Here is an 8,184-nt window from a genome sequence, read left to right on the forward strand (position 1 = left end):
GCACTATCATGTTAATACACACAAGTTCAATTACAGGCAGATGCACAGAAAAATATGAAGTTGACATCAGATTCGTATCAAAATTAATCCCACCATATGACATGCCTAAACAAAGAGTGTAATAAAATTTGAAGCATCTGCTATGAATAGGTAATGAGAAAACTGCGACGAAAATTTGTTATTTATGAAACAGACAGAAGCACAGACAAACACGAAGTTGATATCCGATTTTTTAAAAAAATGTATCCCAACATATGGCATGCCTTAGAGAAGATTGTGTTAAAATTTCAAGCATCTACAATGAGTAGTTGCAGAGAAAACTGCAAATAAAATTTGTTATGTATGAAACAGACAGATGCACAGACAAACAGGAAGTTGACATCAGATTTCAACGAAAATGTATCCCACCATATGGCATGTCTCAGAAAAGATTGTGTTAAAATTTCAAGCATCTACGATGAGTAGTTGCTGAGAAAACTGTGACGAAAATTTGTAATGTATGAAACAGACAGACGCACAGACAAACAGGAAGTTGACATTGGATTTAAGCAAAAATGTATCCCACCATATGGCATGTCTCAGAGAAAATTGTGTTTAAACTTCAAGCATCTACGATGAGTAGTTGCTGAGAAAACTGCGACGAAAATTTGTAATGTATGAAACGGACAGACGCACAGACAAAAAGGAAGTTGATATCACATTTAAGCGAAAATGTATCCCACCATATGGAATACCACAGAGAAGATTGTGTTAAAATTTCTAGCATCTACGATGAGTAGTTGCTGAGAAAACTGCGACGAAAATTTGTTTCGGACGGACACACAGACAGACAGACGGACAAACACACAAGGGTAAAACAGTATACCCCCCTCTCCTTCAGAGCGGGGGTATAAAAATGTACCAGTTCTTGAAACCAAAATTTTGGAAATTGAATGGATATATTGGCACCCAATCAGTGTACAATTGTATACACTATTGAAAAGAGACAATATGATGATCCTGTCAGTTTTTTTTTCATTTTCAACGGGAATGTTATAATATTAAGTATACAATACAAATTTGGCCCCAGAGTAATAAGAAGGACAATTTAATGCTTATTAAATACGATCAGTTTTCAAAAAATTCATCACTGTTTATCACATTTCTAGTCAACTCCTTTCTGCACTAATAATGTTCACATATAAATACACGACTCATAAATTAAGACATATGCCATTGTCAATTTTACTATCCATGGAATATATCAACACCAGGGTATACTCTATGCATTTATTACACCTGACTGCTTTATTGTCACACCTGACTGTGTTATCGTCACGAGTATCGGCGTGGAATGGCGACCCCTGTTCCTCCTGGTTATCTTGCATTACCTTTGTTAACATTTTATTGCAATTACGTATATTTATGTTTGTTTGTATGTACTGCAGCTGACCTGTACAACTGTTTGTAAGTCTCTTTGGTTTTTACTCACCTGCATTAGAAAAAGTACACAGTTATAAAGATATTTTCTGTTGCAACGAGTGCTGTATAGCATGATCGAACCAGTGATAATTGATTACACTTAACGGTGACGAAGTGAGCTGCTCATTATAAAGGGGTCCTCAGATATATAGGGAGTCCTATCGAATATGGCAGACACATTCCTTTTACCACTCCAGTCTTCTCGGGTGGCTCGTACGCTTGTACCTCGCAGTGAACTAACCTCGGACGTCAGTGTTCTGCCTTCTTGTCGATTCAGTCATGTGATCTTATTTGAATTTCATTCAAGTGTTATACTTTTGTGGCACCCCAAACACTTTGTTCTTGCTTTCAAAGACTTACTAACTTATGGTTGTCATTAAAAGCAATATACAATGAAGAATCAATAATAAATAAAGAATCTACTCCAAGAATTTACGACAGAGCAAAATATGAAATGAGTGACATTTTACGGCAGTTTCCATCAGAGAATTTTATCGACCTGTGATGCGCATTCCTCCACCAATCACATTCGAGGTTTGAATGGAGCATACCGGAGTCAGCCAAGGATTGCCGCTTGTCCCTTTACTAATCATGTTAAGCTTTGATGAATGCATCTTAATTTTGGTGATCATGGTCTTGTTCATCTTGAAGAGATTTTAAAATCATTTTTCTCATTAACAATTTTAGCTGCAGATCTGTAGCTATCCGGAAAAATATATATTGATAGACCGGATAGCTACAGTGCCACCCATTTAAAAAACTGTATATTTATTGCGCACAAAAAAGTGCGCTCGGTTTTCGATTTATTTCTCCATGTTCCTAAAACTGCAATCTCAAAATATTACTAACCGTGTGTTCCTAACATATTCTTTGACTCTTTCCACAATACCGTAAATCTGGAAATTTTTACGTCGATTTTATTTTGCGAATTCGGGTCAAAATGGTGTTGATTAATTTTTATGTTTCTAAATTTTGCGAATTACCACTGCTTTGTTTACATTTTCTTATTGGTAATTTATTTTTAAGAAAAATATTTTTGCGAATGCAATAAACTCGCAAATTTGCTAAAAATTTATCTACAGCAAAAATTTCCAGATTTACGGTATAACATTCGTCATAATTGTTGTTAATAGTCCTCCTGACCCTGATATTGTAATCATCGAACATTTCGATTATATATACTGCCATTTTGGTTTCAAAGATAATTCGGTCCAATATGCTTCGTTCAGATGTCAACTACGAATGTAGTTGATAAAAAAGAGAGAAACTTTTTAAAATCTTCCCTGTTTTACAATTGAGGTAAGAATTTGGAAAAAATAATCAAGAACCGTGTGCACTTTTTTGTGCGCAATAAATATACAGTTTTTTAAATGGATGGCACTGTAGCTATCCGGACTATCAATATATATTTTTCCGGATAGCTACAGATCTGCAGCTATAACAATTTAGAATCTGCTCTTTATATCTGAGGAAGATTTCATACTGAAGTTAATTATTTCTGGTCCACACTACATGTAGTTCTTGAGATTTTAAAATGTCACCACAGAATTGATCCTTATACATTTGAACTTTGGGACATGAATCTCAAACATAGATACCTTGAATACCATAGATAATATATGTCGAAGTGATCAGGTACTCCTGACCAGACCACATATTTCTTAATTCCTTGGATATCTCGAATTTTTCTCGGTTCCATCAAGATGGAGATAATGAGGTTTGACTGTAATTATCTTTAATAAATTTGAAAATCATTTAATAAGCATTTAATAAGCAAACTTGAATCCCCTTTACCCAAGGATCCTGTGAGCCAAGTTGTGTGAAATTAGTTCCAGATTAGTAAATCTAAAATGTGAAAGTTTACAAAAGACAATTGATGGATGCTATGTTCTCCCGCCTGATTGACAAAAGTCTCCAGGAGGAAGATCAATCGTCAGCTGGAATTAGGATTTGAACCTCACTCCTTGACTCTATAAAGCAGGCGCTCTTCCACTGCGCCATGTATGTGTACTGAATGTTTTAATATCAATAAAATTAAAACATACAAATTTGAAATTTGAATTTTAAAGAACTTTACAAATGCATGTACAGATATTCATTATTTGATTTAATCTGATAATTCGAACAAAATCCAATGAAGATTTCTTGATTTTTATCATTTGAAAAAGTTTTTTTCCATAAAAAATGAATCCATGCATTTCCAAAATTACAAGACATTACATAAATATTGCATGTAGTTGAGTGTAACATTTAAAATTTTCACCCAAAGAATTTTAAACCATTGTCAACCTAGGCGAGGGGTGAAAATTTTCAATGTTACACTCAGCTACATGCAACATTTATTATATTATACTGAATATTTTATACAAATACATATAACAGTGAACTGTGCCTGCATGAATTCTGCACAGTCGCTATTTTTTGGAATATCACCCGTCGTCATGCAATGTTGACTGTTGCTACGCTGGAGGGCGTGGCTTTATTATTCAGCAGGTAATAGTGTTTTTTTAACAAATGTTGCTCGACCAATCAGATTCAACTAATTTACATGAAAGTTAATATTCCCAAACAAATACATTACAACAGCAATGCCTGGACAAATAATAATTAAAAACAATACATTGAAATATAATTTATTAAATTCTAACATTCTAAATTCACAAAACTTGAAGAGAATGATTTAAAGCTGACATGTATTAAAAAATTTGTATGGTCTAATTATGAATTAATGATGATAATATTTAATTAAAAATAAATTCTACAGAATAGTTCATTTATACCAGCTCAACAGTGAACAATTAGAAATTTTCACAGTCTAAGGGCAATAACTCTCCTGAAAACTTTAATAAAAAATTAAAAAACCTACAAACTTTTGTTCTCACAAAAACAGCACAAATTTGCACTTTTTCATCCTAAAGTTTCATAATAATGTCATATTATAAAGTGATAAATAGTAAATATTTCGAAGGAAGATGGCAAAAAAGATAAAATTCTGAACAATTCATAAAAAGTCAATAATTTACAATCTCTATAGTAGCAATTCAATTTATTTTCATTTTAGCAATTCAATATTTTACATCATACACAAAGAAAATAAAATAAATTATATCTATCCATACATTCATTTGTTTGTATCACTTGTCCTTAACTTTAATCTTATAACTGCCATCAATATCAAGAAACAGTAATTTGAAACATAACCCTACATATACACTCTGTCTAATACAATTTGTCTACATGTACTAGGTCAACAAAGTAAAAAAAAAATTCAACGGTCTAAGGGCAATAACTCTCTTGAATAATTGGCCAATAGACATCATACCTAAAACTGGTTTAATTCCTAAAAGCAGTAAGGAAAAAGTAGGAAAAACAACCTATAATAGATGGACTTTAGTGACCTTAAATTGGCTATAGGCATCAATATGGAAATGCATACATGTATAATTCTATTATCTTCTCACATCAAGAGATATTACAGAGCCATATGTCAAGGATCTGTATGTACATAATATAGAGATGCAGACTAGATTACACTTGCAGTAATTTAAAAAAAAAAGGAAAATATAAATGGTAAAATTTTGAAATTATCCCTTTAGACTAAATAAAAACCCAGTCAATTAAAAGTTAATTTCCTAAATTGATAACACAATTTGTTACACTTTAACGTATGTTATCCAATTTCTCTAATATAATACATTCCAAAGGAAGCTTGAAATTTTAGATATCATAAAAGTTAAAACATAAAGACCATATAGCAAATTAATTAAGTTAAAAAATAAAAATATAATGTGTCCAGTTCTATATCAACCGCATATACTGCTACATTTTACTGGTTCCCCTGCTCTTCATCCGGATCTCGTTCTAACAACTGACTCTTCAGACTTAGCTGTTACAGTTGGTCCTCGGATGGTAACATCTGGGTCTAACAACTGGCTCTTCAGACTCAGTGGTTCCAGTCGGTCCTCCGGTGGTAACATCTGGGTCTAACAACTGGCTCTTCAGACTCAGCGGTTCCAGTCAGTCCTCCGGTCGTAACATCTGGTTCTAACAACTGGCTCTTCAGACTCAGTGGTTCCAGTCGGTCCTCCGGTGGTAACATCTGGGTCTAACAACTGGCTCTTCAGACTCAGCAGTTCCAGTCAGTCCTCCGGTGGTAACATCTGGTTCTAACAACTGACTCTTCAGACTCAGTGGTTACAGTCAGTCCTCGGATGGTAACATCTGGGTCTAACAACTGGCTCTTCAGACTCAGCAGTTCCAGTCAGTTCTCCGGTGGTAACATCTCATTCTAACAACTGACTCTTCAGACTTAGCGGTTCCAGTCGGTTCTCCATTGGTAACATCTCATTCTAACAACTGACTCTTCAGACTTAGCGGTTCCAGTCGGTTCTCCGGTGGTAACATCTGGTTCTAACAACTGACTCTTCAGACTTAGCGGTTCCAGTCGGTTCTCCGGTGGTAACATCTGGGTCTAACAACTGACTCTTCAGACTCAGCGGTTCCAGTCGGTTCTCCGGTGGTAACATCTGGTTCTAACAACTGACTCTTCAGACTTAGCGGTTCCAGTCGGTTCTCCGGTGGTAACATCTCATTCTAACAACTGACTCTTCAGACTTAGCGGTTCCAGTCGGTTCTCCGGTGGTAACATCTCATTCTAACAACTGACTCTTCAGACTCAGCGGTTCCAGTCGGTCCTCCGGTGGTAACATCTCATTCTAACAACTGACTCTTCAGACTTAGCGGTTCCAGTCGGTTCTCCGGTGGTAACATCTGGGTCTAACAACTGACTCTTCAGACTCAGCCGTTCCAGTCGGTTCTCCGGTGGTAACATCTCATTCTAACAACTGACTCTTCAGACTCAGCGGTTCCAGTCGGTCCTCCGGTGGTAACATCTGGTTCTAACAACTGACTCTTCAGACTCAGTGGTTCCAGTCAATCCTCCAGTGGTAACATCTGGTTCTAACAACTGACTCTTCAGACTCAGTGGTTCCAGTCGGTTCTCCGGTGGTAACATCTGGTTCTAACAACTGACTCTTCAGACTCAGCGGTTCCAGTCGGTTCTCCGGTGGTAACATCTCATTCTAACAACTGACTCTTCAGTCTCATTGACCCAGTTAAGAATGGACAGCGTCTCTGAGATCCGCTGAAACTGATCTGCGTGTTTGTTGTTTTTCTTCTGCTTGTCCTGCATCACGCCCAGTAAAAACTGTATTGCACAATCAATCTACAAAACAGAGAAAAGGGAGTGAAAGTTTCCTTTGACTTTCACAAAATTTGACACTGAAAGTTTTGTTTACATATATTTTCTGGCTAACGAAATTTTGCAGTTTTGATCCCCCCCCCAAAAATATAGTAAAATAGTGAATATAAAGTAGACCCATCTAAGATCTTTCTACAGAAATTTACTTTATGAATATCTAAATTAATTCTAAACTATTAAAAACACACTGCTAAATATACATGTCCCTAGTACTACATGTATCCTGTCAATAAAATTACCCAACTGTTGAAGTGGTTTACAATTGTATAATTCTATAACTGTACTGAATGAAATAAACTCATATTATATAAACTTTATAAAAATCTGCAATGAAAATAAGGCTTCACAAATACTTACATTTATTAAGGGTAGATGTGAAGAGAATACAAAGAAATGAGGGATTATAGATACATATAAATGTATTAAACCATGTTCAGTAAAAAAAAATCAGTTCTAAACCCCTATCTCTTTAATCCTTACACACAGAGAATTCGAGGTCAGGGTCTTTCTAAATCAAGTCACGGGTCGGCAAAGCCGATGATGTCATGTTTCTGAGTACTGGTTTCTGTCAGATCTTTTTCTCTTGGACTAAGTGGTCGATGACGATGGGACATTACGTGGTGATCTTTGACTAGGTCAGGATTTCGTGGCTGATGATGGGACATTATGTGGTGAGAGTGTAGGAGAATCTATAATATCAAACCAAATTCATTTAAAAAATCAGTTCTATACCCTAGCTGCAGAAATGTAGCTCTTTGAAAAAACAAGAGGCCCTTGGGCCATATCACTCACCTAAGCATTGTGGCTAAGAAAAATGAGAAATTGGTTTATTATTGAAAAGTTTTAATTCAAAAGTAGTCCCATGACCAATCATTGCTTTGCTATTGTTGAACAAAAACTTCTAGACAACATTTAAACATTTTCCTTTGTTCTTCATAATTCTTTTCTCACTTTACACAATAAATAAAATTGCCTATTTCATAATACATGTACATATCTAAATAATCATGCATGTCAAGATACATATATTTGTACAGTGCTGTACCTGTATCAAAGTTAATGTGAGATCTACTATGTTTCCATAGTCAGACTTGTCCACATTAATAGCTTTGTTCCAAGTGGCCTTTCCTGTCTCTATCCTGTTAAAAAAACAAATCTGATCAATAAAAGAAACAATTCATTTATTACTAACTTCAATATATAAAACACACTACTGACTTGTAAATGTTGATTGTCCCCCATGTTGGTGAATGTGGCCAGAGAGAGAGAGCAGATCCAGGAGCTTCACAGAAAACTAAACCTTTCACTTTCTCTCCTAGTCAAACAAAGCAATAATCAGCACTAAAACATATTTATATTCAAATATAAATCAGATAATTATAAAAAATCACATATACATTTTTAATTTTTTTTTCTGACAATTTAAAGAAAATTGGATATTCATTAAAAGAAATCAATGACAT

The 8,184-nt window shown here is 35.0% G+C and overlaps 1 long non-coding RNA gene across 1 annotated transcript; it reads right to left on the reverse strand.

Moving 5' to 3' along the window:
• Positions 1-4,087: 4,087 nt before the first annotated feature.
• Positions 4,088-7,848, reverse strand: LOC134267033 (uncharacterized). Its single transcript, XR_009992079.1, has 3 exons — positions 7,767-7,848; positions 7,202-7,410; positions 4,088-6,685 (listed from the first exon to the last, which is right to left on the reverse strand). It is a non-coding gene; the product is annotated as an uncharacterized LOC134267033 (long non-coding RNA).
• Positions 7,849-8,184: the final 336 nt, after the last annotated feature.

Source organism: Saccostrea cucullata, unplaced genomic scaffold (genome assembly GCF_032062105.1).
Source record: "Saccostrea cucullata isolate Sc308-1 unplaced genomic scaffold, CSIRO_AGI_Scuc_v1 ctg10123, whole genome shotgun sequence".
Taxonomy (NCBI): domain Eukaryota; kingdom Metazoa; phylum Mollusca; class Bivalvia; order Ostreida; family Ostreidae; genus Saccostrea; species Saccostrea cuccullata.